This window comes from Mastomys coucha, unplaced genomic scaffold (assembly GCF_008632895.1).
Source record: "Mastomys coucha isolate ucsf_1 unplaced genomic scaffold, UCSF_Mcou_1 pScaffold15, whole genome shotgun sequence".
Lineage (NCBI taxonomy): Eukaryota > Metazoa > Chordata > Mammalia > Rodentia > Muridae > Mastomys > Mastomys coucha.
In genome coordinates, this window is record NW_022196897.1 from 164,642,225 (window position 1) to 164,657,134 (window position 14,910).

Sequence of the window (14,910 nt, forward strand, 5' to 3'; positions counted from 1 at the left end):
AGGGAGAGAGAGAGGGAGAGGGAGAGAGAGAGGGAGAGGGAGAGAGAGAGGGAGAGAGCCACTGGGGAGGGAGAGAGAGAGAGAGCACTGAGGGGAGAGAGATGTACTTGGACAGTCAGCTAGAGAGAGTCTTAGAGACAAGCAGGCTGGAGCCAAGCATGGCATCCCTCTGTGAGTCTTAGATGTGTCCAGACAATCTGCCTTTGCCACAGTGATTCTCAACCTACCTAATGTTGTGACCGTCTAATACCGTTCCTCACGTTGTGGTGACCTCCAAGCACCCAACCATAAAATTATTTCATTGCTACTTCATAACTGTAATTTTGCTACTGTTGTGGCCAAACTCTGCTAATTAAGGTTAAAGCCTACTGTTGTCCAAAGCCTTCTGGGGCTCAGTGCTATATGGGAGGCTCCCTCTATTGGCCAGGCTTCTCCTTCTCTGACAACTCCCCTCCCCCAACGCACACCTCTGTTTGCAGAATGTCACCTAGCCATAGTTAGATTACAGGTTCAACTTCGTTTCTTCCTTCCTTCCATTGAGCCAGCACTATTCCTGAAAGGCTTCCCATACTAAGGAGCCATTTTGGTATCCTAAAGCTTCAACCAATGACCCTTGCCCATTCCCCACCCCTCAAATTATATAAGCCTTGAATCACCCCAAGTAAAATTGATCTGCCTCCTTGCAGCTGGTCCCAGTGTGTCTTCACCACCTTTCCCACTCACAGGGCTTCTGAACACCTCCATCCATGCCCATCAGGAAGGTTGTGCTGGGTGACATCAAAGCCATTTGTTTTCCTGGGCTCTGTTTTTGTGGGTGCTCACATTTCTTTATTCTTTCTATAACCTATATTTTCACCTATAACAAGAATTTGGACAATAAGAGATGATGCATTCAATCGTTCCCCTGTGTGTTGGCAGCAGGCCAGTGCCTGGTGGTGCCCTGTTCACGCTTCATGATGTCCCAGCAAGGTTGGGCATCAATGTTTTCATTTGTGATTCTCAGATGAGGAAACGGGTTCAGAGGCGGGGAGCCAGACTCCTATCAAAGACACCTCATCCCATCCCTGCCTGCCTGACCATCCATCCCTTTGAAGAGGGACCTCCTGCCAGGGAACACCTTTCATCCAGGTCCCTGGGACTGCAGTGACTGAGTCTTTGAAGACAAGCTCAGGTAGTATGGAAAACAGTGAGGCAGAAATACATGTGCACAAGCCTTAAGAAAACAGATTTAATTTTTTCGAGAGCAGTTTTCAACTTACACAAAAATTGTGCAGCTTCTCCAGTCTTTCAATTGCTCCTGTCACTTATATCCTGTGTTGTGTGGCTCCACTGTGACAGCTAAGGAGCCAACACTGACACATGGCCAGCTGAAGTGCAGGCTTCCTCAGGGCTCACTGTGAGTGTCGTATGCTGTATGGACTTTGATAAATGCATGTTGTCCAGTAGCTGCCACAGTAGCCCTTGCAGTCCCAGAAGCCTCTGGGCTCCCCTGTCCATCCCCTCCCCCCATCACCATGTTGACATTGTCATTGCTGTCTAAAAGAAGTTGCACAGTCCAAGTCCTGCACCCACGCGGCCTTTTGGAAGCTCTGCACCGCGTTCCTTTTCATGGCTGACTAATATTCCATCATCTGGTTCTACAGTTTGTTTCTTCATCAATCCATGGAAAGACATCTTGACTTTTTGCAATTTGGGGTGCAGGCCTTTGATGTTTTCAGGGTGCTAGGCTTCCTCCTGGATGCTCACTGCCTTCATATCATTTGTATGTCTCCATGTCCACCATGGCCTCCCCTGCTATCCCAGGTTTCCATCTTTCTTGCCCATGGCACACAGACTCACATCAGGTCCCTCTTGCTAACTCTTCCCTCTGTGCTGGAAGCTCTGCCCTGGCCTCATCTTGTCAGGCCTCTCTCAAGCTCTTGCAGTTGCTAACTGCATATCCACGCTCACTACAAGTGTTCATCCCAAAATAGACCTGGCCACACCCTGTGCTTCGAGCACTGTCTCAAGAAGCTGCGGTTTCTATACACCCGCAGACCTGGACGGGTGGCCCAGAAGGCTCCGCCCTGTGGAAATGAAGTACTGTTCTCGTACTCGTATTACAGGAATTGTGTCCAAAGAGATTGTATTTAAAGGCTCTTGCTCACCCCAGGGCTCCAGGCTGCAATGAGGTCTGAACAGACGCTGCCATGCTGCGCTCCTCAGTGTAGACAGGCTCCAGAGTGGATCTTAACACTAACTGACACAAGTTCCATGTTGTCCCTGGTCTTTCTAAGCACAGATGGCCTCTTCTCTGGTGTGGTGATTGATCTGCAGTGAGGGACGGGCTGAAGGTATCTTCATGAGGACATTAGTCCCTGGGATCACCTGCTTCTGAGTCATACATTTATTTTAAGCCCAAGTCTTTCAAAAGGTCGTGTGGATTTTTCAAATGGAGTTTACTGTCTTTGTCTCATTCTTTTTATCCTCAGCCCATTCTTGCTTTCAACAAAGGGAGTTATTTTGGGGGAGCTCAGGCTCACATGCCACACAGCCATCCCAGAATAGAGCAGTACAGGCATGCTGGTAGGGTCCTTGCCTCTGATGGTGGGGCACGGCTGGCTTCTAGGTAGGAAGTGTTGAGATTTTTAACCAAAGTCTTATTTCCAATTATGCAAATAAGCCATGTGTATGATGGAAATATTTTCAGATAAGTGCAAGAAAGAAAATCATTTTTATCCACAGTTGCTCTAAATATCGTTAACACTTCAAAGAGTGTCTCTTTCCTTGAGGGGTGCACGCATGCCTGTCTGGGCCTCCCGCCTGCCAGACTGGAAGCTGCACTCAGGCAGTGGCCTCCTGTTTTGTTCATTACTCTGGAGACAGTGTCCACTCCTGCCAAGGGCTCAGTATCAGCTTATCAAGTGAATGAAGCTTGTGTATATGTGTGGCACATATTGGAGAAAGAATGGATAAGTCTCTATGTTTGATTTTGTTTCTTTCATTTCACACCACCAATTTGCCCCTTAAGTTTGCTTTGTGGGTTGGGAAATGGCTCACTCTGTAAAGTACTTGTTATATAAATATTAGTATCTGAGGTTGGTTCCCTAGAGCTAATTTAAAAAGGCCAGTTGTGCAGGCACAGGTCTGTTCTCCCAGCACTGGGAAGGTGGGGACAAGATCCTCAGCGCTTACTGGCCAGCCAACCTACTGAGCTGCTAAGTTTCAATTTTAGTGACAGACACTATCTCAACAAACCAAGTGGAGAGAGATTGAAGAAGATCTCTGCCTTCCTCATGTATAACCACATAGTATATACACCCACACATGTCCGTGTACATGATCACACATTGTATACACCTACACATGTCCATGTACATGATCACACAGTGTATAAACCCACACATGTCCATGTACATGACCACACAGTGTATAAACCCACACATGTCTGTGTACATGATCACACGTGTATATATACACACATATACATGACTATACACTACACGCACCCTGACATGTACATGTACACAACCAGTTAGTGTTTACACCCACACACATACATGACCACACAGTGTATACTCCCACATACATACATGACCACACAGTGTATACACCTACACATGGCCATGTACATGACCACACAATGTATACCCACATATGTATATGACCACACAGTGTACACACCCACACATGTACATACTCATGCACATTAACACACATGTGCACACATGCAAAATAAACAAAATATTAACAATTTCTCTGAAACTGTGATCTCACTTCTTGAATAATACTTTTCTCCTTTGAGATGTCATACAGCATATTTTGAACACATTCGATCCCTTCCCTGACTCTTCTCATTACTGCTCTCCAGTCTTCCCACCAAACGTTGAGTTTGTTTTCTTTGTTTCATCCAGTTACATCCAGTTTGTATTGCCCAATTAGTCTTGGGAGTAGGATCTGTCCTGGTGTGTGGTCTATCTACCACGAGTCACATCGTTAATGAAAACCAACTCTGTCTCTCTCTCTCAGTCACTGTCAAATGCCAATCACTCCTCAGCTGCTGGAGGGATTTCACACTGACCTGTCTCTCTTCTGTCCTGGGATTTTATGTGTCTTGAGCTTGCACAGGTCCTAGACATGCTATCACAACCATGGGGTGTTCATGTGTGCAGCCTCTCTGTTGTGTTTTGTAAACACTGATACTCGCTATTATATATAACCTCTGGCTTTATAATCTTTTACAAGTACCCATGAGCCTTATGTGCATCAGTGGGATATGCACATCCTATCTAGTGCTGAGCCTCCCCCCCGCCCCCAGTTTCTTATTCTCTGCACACTGACAGCCTCTGTGGTCATCGGCATCTCCCGCAAGGGGAAGCTTCTCTGGTGACGTCTGAGGGATGCTATATGATCTCTGAGTGTAACAGCAATATCATTAGGATTCTTTATACCACCATGTTCATCTACTAGGATAATAGCCTTTAATTCTTTCCTAAGCCTTATGGCCCATTTAGCCACACCTTCTTTGCCTTTAAAGGTACCGGGGATGAAGGGTTCCATCTCATGGAGTAGGCGTTAGATCTGATTTGAAAGTGGTCATTGACTGCAGTGACATTGGCGCTACCATTGCATCGGTGTCCATATGTGGCCAGGCCAGGCCAGTCATTATTGTAGCCCATAATATCCTCCGCAGGGTGACACTGTGAATGCTTTCCCCCTACAGTAGTGTGCGCACAGCATTTTCCAGCTCTGCTAAAGCTGTCCTCTAAAGATGAAGCCCCCAGGTCAGTAGCAGCTTGATATTTTATTGTCTATGTTTTAAGTACATAGTATCTTCAGCCATAAGGCTTTACCCTCAACTTCTAGAGGGTAGCCAAGAGTATTGACAGGTAGCCTGTAATGATTCAGGGCACAGTGTTCTATGTGACCTTATCACATGGCAATTCAAAAAAAGGTAATCTGTCCCTAGTACCTGGGTTTTTTATTTGCTACCGTGAGGTGTCGAGTTGACATCACATCTCCATCATAGCATAGACCCATTAACTCTATATCCATCCATCTATCTATCCATCCATCCATCCACCATCTGTCTGTCTGTCCACCCATCTGTCTGTCTGTCTGTCTGTCTGTCTGTCTGTCTATCAATGGGAGCTTCTATTGTAGTAGGTTTCCATATGGTCATTTCAAGGGTTATCCCTCTACAGTGTTAACCCTCCCTGCATTCTCATCTGCCCTGCTCTCTTATCCCCACTATAATTTAACCCTGTTCCATTATTCCCTTTTAATCTTTTGTGCCTCCATGTTCTATCTCTTGTCCCTCGAAAGCCATCTCCCTGTCCACCACTTCTTAAGTTTCTCACATCTACCGATATTTCATGTGGAGCACACATGATTCTCTGAACATTGGTATGTTACTTGTATGAAAAGTTTTACTTGGAAAACATTTAACATGAAAATCTTCCAAACTCCTTCATCCTTTCCTCACAACAAATTTGGAGGTGTAGGAATCATGGGTTAAAGTCCTGGAGTATTCTTAACATTTTCATCTATTTTCATTAAAGAACTTTCCAGAAACAATGTACCAGTTTTGATCTCATCAGCCCAGTGAGTGAAATCTCTTTTGTTATTAATGCCCCCATGGGAAGCATAACTGGGGCCACCCTCATCCTGATTTCCCACCTGTTTCTCAGCATTATTTGGATATTTGTGGTGTTTTCATGTTCAGAAGTTGTAAAATCTGTTAGCGTGAATCTCTTGGACTTTCTTTGGGCCTGTGCTCATCACTTGTGTATTTAACAGACCCATCCTAAGGTCTAGTAGTGGCTTATACATTTATCCTTCTCTGAGAAACTTTCAGCCCCCGGGAGATACACTTCAATTTGAAGAGTGACTTCTGTCACATTCTGGGGCTTCTTCTACATCTTCCATGAGACATGTGGGCCTGTGTCAGCTCCTTCCTGTTACCCCACTCTTTGTTTAGGAGCCCCCATCCAGTGCTCTCACTTTGTAGGGTGAGTGATTGCCTCTGGGCAGTGTTGATCAGGCATTCAATGCGTGTATTTATTTCAAGAGACCTGGCCACGTCTGGTTCTGTGAGACCAGCAACGAGCTGTGTTCTAGGAAGCACCTTCTCATGCCACTGAGAGAAGCGTGAGTATTTCACCCTGCCTACCTCTCAACCCCTTCTAGGCTTTTCATTTTTCTGCTTTATCCAGGTCTTCTTTGCTTTTCTGTTAAATGTTGTGATCACTACAGTTTGGGGCTGGGGAGATGGCTCAGCTAGTAAGATACCAGGTTTGATTCCCCAGCACCCACACTCACAGGTGTGATGGGGCATATTTATAATCCAGTTCTGGGGAGATAGAAATGGACAGATTGCTGGATGCCAGCCCAGCCTATGTGGAAAGCCAGGCCCTAGGGAGGGACACTGTCTCAAACAGCAAGGTGGATGTCTCCTGAGGAATGTCTCTCAAGGTTGACCTCTGCCTGTGCACAAGTGTGTAGTTGTACATATATAACTACAGTTTTAAATATCTTCATATGGGACCATTCTCTCTTATGAATTCTGCATGAAGAATATTATAGCTTACATTGTTATACAGTTAAAATTGCATGGTATATATTTTTAAATGATGTGGGAGAACTGCCTCCTTTACCAAATTAAGAATCCCTAGTCAAGAGCAAGAATGTCTGCCTATTATTTGAGAACAGCTTTCTGTAACCAATATAATTCTAGACTTAAATTTCATCGTTTCCTCCCGAGGCATCAACAAGTTATTGCACATTTTATTTTTGTCATGTAATATTTCGCATTCTTCATTGTAAATGGGATTCTTATTCCCTTTTAAATTACCTGGATGATCTTTGCTAACTGGTTAGGGAAAAATATTGATTTGAGCTCATCTACTTTGTGAAACTTGCCTTAAACATACTCTTAGTATTGAGGTTTGATCGTTGCCTCTTATTTAACATTTATCCTAAATACTCTCTCAGAACTAGTCAGGCTTCCCATTGCTCCCTTTTGGCACTCTAAGTACAGGTTAGCTGCTGGGCCACACATAGCAAGTGATGATGCTCTCTGGGCTGTGTTTGGAAGGCCTTGGTAGCTCCCAGCTGAGGAGGTCCTGCCTGGCTCAAGGTAGTTCTGCTCCTTGACTCCTTCCCTGTGCCTATGGAATGTCACTGGCCACTTGCCTTCCTGTGGACCCAGTGGGAAGGACCATTAAAACACCCAGTGTGCCTGGTGGTGGGAGGAAGCCTTGGGTGTGAGTCTCAGGCCCAGACAATGGAAAGGCAAGGTTTCCAGCCTTGTTGGAGGATGGAGGTCCTTGGGGTTGATATGAGGCAATGTCCCAGTGAGCAGAAAGTGTTGTCTCTGTTTCCCCAAACAGGAATTTCGAGTTGGCCAGTTAGCTTGTGGTAGAACTGTGTATAGTGAGCATCAACTCTGTAGCCATGTTTCCACATAATTAGCTGTATTTAGATCAAAGCAATTTGTGGTTATACTTCTGTAGGTCAGAGGCTATGGACTCACCTAGTGTGTGCTCACTTCTGGGTTCCATGCCTCATACTGTAAAACGACAACAAAATGGGGCCATCTTGACCTTGCTGGCCCCTTTGGGCATTTTGAACAGCTCTACTTTGGCCAAAGCAGGTTTTTATCCAGCCTGGCTGCCCAGCTCCTGATCTTCCCTTCATGTGTCCAAGGCAGAGCTTCTTTCTGTTAGAGTTTCACTATCACGCCACCTCCTGGGGAGATTCCTGAACTCTGGAAGGCCCAAGGCTCTATCTTTGCCTTGAATGCCTTCCGGATCCTTCCAGGGTCCCTCCTGCATGGCTGTGTCTGTCTGTGTGTCTGGACCCACAGCCTCCTGGATGCAGGCTTGCTGTGAGATCCTTGCATTTGCCAAATGACAGTCATCTGCATGTTTGAATTTGAATGTGCTTCTACGCAGTCTTGATGCTGCAGGGGAAAGCCCTGCTTCTGTTAGACCAGACCTTTCTGGCTAGAAGAACTGGAGTGGAGCATGCAAGGTGGCTCCCATGTGTGCGCATGTACACCTGGCCTTCAGCACAGGGACCTCCTTTGGAAGCTCTTGGGTATTGGGGATATGTATTGAAGTGCTCGGTGTGTGCCCCCTGGATGGTACCGAACATACACATATACACTTGTTTTGATAACTTATCTGGTATATCTCTTCCCACTGTTTGTGATCTTGATCATGGGGTGCTAAACAGGTTCTTTGGCTTATTGTAAACTTTGCAAAGGTTTTAGTAAAGTTTTGTCTCTTTTGAAAATATATTTATGACAAGTGTGTAGTAGAACGGGCTTTGTCACTTTGAAAACAGATATTTGGAGGCAAATTTCTGTATATTAATGTTTTGCTTGACTGGAGAAGCTTCTCCAGAGGGTCAGATGATCCAGAGCTATTGAAGGGTTTCACTAAACCTCATCAGTGTATCTGTCTGTCTGACAAGATGAGTGGGCACAGGACCAAGGAAGAGAGCGTGGATGTGGGCATGCTGGCCACAGTTTTCAGGGGACTTGTAGGGAGACTAGCCATATCCAAGAAACATCCAAGGGAATCTTGTTTAATACTGGATGGCTTAAGCTTTCTACTCTCTAGGATGCCAGTGTCAACAGGGAGTGATGTAGACATTGGCTAAAGACACTATTAAACACATATCAACAACACCAAGAACAATGGCAGAAATACCTCTGGCAGCATTGGCTTGAAACAATACCTCTATCTTCCATTGTCCAATCCCACAGATGAGCTGGACTCCTCACTCACTTCGTACCTGAATATTGAACTGTTGACCTTATCTGTGTTCTTATGTGAATGACCCTAGAGTCAAGGTTTAGTCACAGCTGTTGGCAAGTGGCCATGAAAGGTGTGTAGGTGCTTCCTGCCTTGGTCACATTCCCTGTGACTTTATGCCATGCAAGATGTATGGGCACTTCCTTCCCTGGTCTTATCATCTGTCCATTGACTCTCTGGTCTGAAACAGTGATGTCCCTTCTCTTTTCTGGAATGATCTTCTACTGCAGGCAGACTAGTCTAGGCCTCCCTCAACCCACGGGGAAACAGGGTCCTAGTCAGGTCGACAAGGTGTTGGCGAAGAATGACAAACAGAGCCAACACAAGTAAGTGCTGAGTCTGAATGTATTTCTTAAAAATGGCATCAGGCTTTTGCAGTCATTACAAAAGAGAAATGAGAAATCTGGCAGCTCAGCAGTTGAGGTACATCTGAGGCCACCTGAAACACACTGGGTCTAAAGCAGTCACCTCTTCTGGACAGGTGCTGCACACACCCCCCACCCCCAACCCAGGCCCGAGTGCTCTGGGGCCTGGGGAAGGGGGGAGAGGCTGTGGACCACATGAGGCTTGAAGCTCGAATGCTCTGATCTTGAATCTGAATGTATGAGTAAGTCTAAGTCCGTACACAAAGTGAAAACCAGGCTTATACAATATACAGAAAACAGAGCAAATGACAAAAGTCACATAGGCAGGTGAGGGCCATCAAGGTCAGTAAGATCAGACAGCAAGACAGAAGTCACGGTTACATCAAGGTTGATAAGATCAGGCATCCAGGTGCAAAGCAGAAGAGCAGTGGTGCCCTCTCCTCTAGGGCTATTTTGGCAATCCCAAGCTAATTCTCTGGGTCTGCTGGAGACAAGCACCAGGAAGTCCCAATCTAGCAGTTCCTGAAAATGCCCTTAAGTGAGGGAAGCCCTTTGATTACTCTCTGGTATGTAAAACAGTTCTGTCTTCTGTGGGACTGCCCTAAGAATTCTAACTATGTTTACAGTAAGCACTAGTACCTGACCTCTGTTGCTAACTCTGAGGATACCCTGTCTGATAAGGCAGCTTCCTTGTGAGAAATTCCAAGCTAATGACATCTTGGAATTAAATTAGGATATATTGGAACGCTGTGCTGGCCAGGGAACAATGCCCAATCTTAAGTTTTAGCCATTTACAAATCATTTCTTGGGGTACCTTTATGCCTGAATAAGAAAGTGTGTTGACAATTGGAAAGACTAATCTGGAACACGTCTGAATTAGGAGATGCCAACAACTGATTGAATACCCAGGAGGCACAAACTCCCTTTGAAGTCATAGCGCCTCTTGTCCATGATCAGGCTTTCAGCCCTGATACTGCAGACTTTACTGGAGTAGACGAGTGGGCGTGGCAATCTTCCTCTGTCTGCATTCTTGTCTTCCTTTTCACTGTGTGACCAGACTCACCTCCTTTCCACTGTGTGACCAGACTCACCTCCTTTCCACTGTATGACCAGACTCACCTCCTTTCCACTGTGTGACCAGACTCACCTCCTTTCCACTGTATGACCAGACTCACCTCCTTTCCACTGTGTGACCTGACTCACCTCCTTTCTACTGTATAACCAGACTCACCTCCTTTCCACTGTGTGACCAGACTCACCTCCTTTCCACTGTGTGACCAGACTCACCTCTCCTGGGAAGTTTTCCCACACATAGACACTGCCCTCAGCCCTTACCTTTACACAGGCTTCTTTTCATTATCCTCAAAGACTGTGAGCTCCAGAGATAGAGCCATGAGCCTCACTATGGTGGGACCTGGTGAGCACTAAGCATTCCTTCTGGAAAACAGAGACCTGTCATGTGTCAGGAGGATGACAAGACCATAGACAACTCATGAGACTTGGGTCCTGTTGGGACCCTGGCTGTTGGGTTCTGTCTGGAATGTGTTTGGGGTTCTGCACAACCATGGGGTAGATGGAGGCACTACCTCTGGCATATGGACATTGCAGAGTATGAGTGTGTCTCTGGTAATGAGAAGAATCTTACATGATTACTCAGGATGAAAATGAGGCCAGGATGGAATGTTTCGGTTGGCAAGTGAAGCAGAGGCTTCAGAACTGTGACACTTGGGGTGGTGCTTATCTGAGGCTCGTACTGCTCGTGACCCCCACAGATCTGTGGCTCTCACTGCACTTGTCTCTCGTGGGTGTGTAGCTCTCATAGCATGTGGTTCTTATGGCACATGCTTCTCACTGTGTGACTTTCTCTGCTCGTGGCTCTCCCTGCTCATGGCTGTCATGGCTGTGTGGCTCTCACTGCACTTGCCTCTCATGGCACATGGCTCTCACTCAAAGGGCCTCTCACTGTGTGTAGCTCTCAGTGCACATGGCTAGGCATTTCAGAGACTTTGGAAAAGGTAGCAACATGGAAAAAAAATGGCACCTGGGTTGCCATCCATGTGATAGGGCCTTCAGCATGCTCTGGAGTGACTTTCTCAGAGCAGAATCTCAGCATTCTTAGCATGTGTGTATACTCTCACACACACACACACAAACACCATAGTATATATGCCACACCACATGCACACACTACATATACAACATATGTTTTACACGCACACACATATAAAACACACCTGTTTACATATGTGTGGAGACAAGAGGAAAGCCTCAGGTCTCATTCCTCAGCTAATATCTACTTTCTTTTTAAGGGAAGCACTCCTTCCCTTCTCCTGGGACTTAAGTAGGAGAGGCTGGCTGAATAGTGACCCCCCAGGAATCCACCCATCACTGCCTCCTAAATGCTAGGGTTACCAGAGCACTTTGCCATTACAATCTTTTTGTAAAAACATGGGTTTGGGGGATTGAACTCAAGTCCCCATGGTTGCAGAGCTGGTACCCAGGTGCTCCTGGCTTAGAGGTTTTTCTTATCCTTTTTCAAATTGGTTTTTGAAAATACTTTTTGAAATCCTTGCTAGTTCACGCCTACAGTTCTTGACTTTTTTTTTTTTAAACAAGCCAAGAGAGGCTGATTTATTTGGGCCTTGCAAACAACAATAGACAAATAGGCATACCTGGGTTTATCCATCCATGTCTTCCAGTGTAGTTGGAACCAAGGACACTCCTGGAGTCTAAGTGGATGCAGGGAGTCGGAGATGAAGGTGGTTTTTCTTATGCTGCAGTTGCTCCTAACACCCAGGAGCTTGTTTGTTCTTTGGGTGACAGAAGTAAAGTTAGATTTGAAATCTGCTGTACCCACAGAATGGACCCCCCCAGCCTTGGGGGTCACTGACCTCAGCCTTTAGGTAGATCTACACACCTAATTCTCCACAGACTCCAGTTCTTGTATGATTCTGGTTAACATCTGCATGAAGAGCCTTTTCTGCTGCCAGTCTAATGATCAGCTCCATCACTGACCTCCATGACCCACCCCATCTTTCTCATCTGGATGGACCTGTCAGCCCATCTTTCTCATCTGCATGGACCTATCAGCCCATCTTTCTCATCTGGATGGACCTGTCAGCCAGCATCTGCTGCCAGTCTAATGATCAGCCCCATCACTGACCTCCAAGACCCACCCCATCTTTCTCATCTGCATGGACCTGTCAGCCAGCATCATAGCTCTTCTGAGTTGCCACCTCAGACCATAGCACGATTTCTTCTGCATTTCTCTTCCTATGTTTTTCTGTTACTTAGTTTGTTTTTATCCCTTAACCTCTCTGTCTTTGCACTATAGGCTTCTTTGTCTCAAAGGTCTTTCCCTCTTAGTCCCATCGACACTCGAGGCTCACTGTGGAGTGCTGATGAGGAACGGAGGCTTTTTTCTGAGTCTAAGTGGCATATGGTCATTGTTCACTGTTCATAAATAAAGTGAAAGTCCCCAGAATTGTAATGTCGAGAGTTGTCACACCAAATATTTGAAGGCATTTTGCTTACTGTTCTCAGTGCACAAGCACACACACACACACACACACACACACACACACACACACTCACACACACATTTTATCCTGTTGATATCAAAGGCCATCACATGGCCTGATTTCACACCAAAAGTCAACCTTTGAGAATTCTTTCATATAGTGACTTTTTTTTTTAGGTACCTGATTTTTATCAGATGCTTAAAATCTTGTCTCATCTTTCTTTTAGAATAGTATAGACATTCCATTGACTGCTGAACTTACATTACATTGTCATTGTAAAAGCTTTGTTTAGGGAGAGGGGAGATGGCTCAGTAATTTGCCCTGCAAACACGAAGAGTTGAGTTCAATTCCAGAACCTACCTTAAAGCAGGGAAGGGGTGGATATGGTCACCCCAGTGATGAGAAGGCAGAGACAGACAGATCCCTGGGTCTAGCTGGCCAGACAGGCCAGCTTACTTAATACTTGATGAGTTCTAGACCAATGAGAGATCTTGTCTTAAAAACAGACAAACAAGCACATATGCATGTGTACCTGCACAGGTGTGTGCATGTACCCACATATACATACACACCAGAAACCTTAGAGGAATACTAGGGAGAGGTGTTAGCACGGAGGGCAGACTCAGCCAAAGCTGGGCACAGGCCTTGCCGGCTCGCTCTGGGGCTTGGGTGTCAGTCAGGGTTTCCATATGGGCTGTTGGCTCATCTTTCCAAATCCCTCAGATGTGATGAATTAATTTAAAAAAAAAATCAATCACTGGTTTGGCAAAGACTGGGAAGCTACCCTTCCGCACACAGCCTCTGAGCCGGCAAAGAGGGAGGGAGCCGCTCCTCTGCAGTTGTTTGCTAGTCTCTACTTTTTTTTTTTTCTTTTGAAACCTTTTGTGTTCTTCAAAGGGAGGGCAACTTTCATTTTTCTTGTTGGCTTTAAGCAGCTCAATGTAGACAAAGGACTTCACCCCCTGTCATTCTTGTGAAGTTTTTTTCCAAAGCCTGTCATTTGATTTTGTTTTATGCGGATTTTGAAATAAAAGTTTTAACTTTTTACGTAATGTGGACCATGGATTCTTGTTTCCTGTTTGTTCCTTATATAGCCTTCCTTTACTCATGAGACATCAACACATGTAGTATGATCGTATGCCCACACATGTAGTATGACATATGCCAACATATGTGTTGGCACATATGTCATATTACATATGTCATATGTCAATATGACATATTACATATGTCAGCACATGTAATGTGATTGTATGCCAACACATGTAGCATGATCATATGTGACATGGCCTGACTATCTCTCACAGCAGCTGCAGTTACTACATACTGAGGCCTGAACAGAACCCTGGCACAGGTCAGACACGTGATCTCTGCGCCCCTGGTTTTCTCCATTGGAACCCTGGCAGGAAGAGAGCTGCAGGAGGCTGGAGAGCCCTTTGTTCTCTATTGCTTCTCTGGCCTTTTAGCTTCAAATGCTCATCTTGACTTAGAGGTTTTTTTGGTTTTGTTTTTTTTTTCCCCAAATTTTCTTGGCCTGCTCTGGGATCGACTTCCATGTCAGTGTGAAAAATCTCTGCTGTGATTTCCCTCAAATCCCTAATTATGATGTCATGTGTGCTGTTGAGGAATTGTGACTCCCCATTAGTTCATGCTGCCGCCTCCTCTCCTGACCCCAGTCACCCAGTCACTTCAGCGTGAGCCTGTGAACTCAGCCATGCTTACAGCAAGGCCCTGCAGCTGTCATGGCTCCCAACCTCTGGGCTGCATCTCTCGATGTTCTCTTTCAACCTGCCTCCTCTGAGAGGAACCGCCCTCCACCCCCACATTCCCAGGGGCTTCTGTTGAGTCTTGTACCTTTGCCCTGAGGCACTATGGGTTCCCTGTCTCAAAGCACTCACTGTCCCTGTTTCACAGAGCTCCCTGCATTTAGAGAATCCACTAAATACAGGGTGTTGTTTGTTTGTTTTTCCATGCTGAAGGTTCCATTTCTTTTGGGTCATTTTCTGGTTGACTTGTATTTTTAGACGATTGTCAGTCTGGTGTATGATTTGATTAAATTCTGGAAGCAAATACATGTTGTATTTAATAGGGTTTTGAGCTCTTCAGCCCAAACTAACTTAGCTCATAGTGTTATTTGGGATTACCAGACATCAAGTATAGCAGTAAAGACTATTTTTAGCAGGCCATTCTCATTTATTCTCAAAAACATGTTTATCAAAAACA

At 45.5% G+C, this 14,910-nt stretch overlaps 1 protein-coding gene across 1 annotated transcript in view; it reads left to right on the plus strand.

Moving 5' to 3' along the window:
- Phactr3 (phosphatase and actin regulator 3) overlaps nt 1–14,910 on the plus strand; it is a 215,404-nt gene that overhangs the window by 79,097 nt on the left and 121,397 nt on the right. The gene's annotated exons all lie outside the window — the stretch shown is intronic.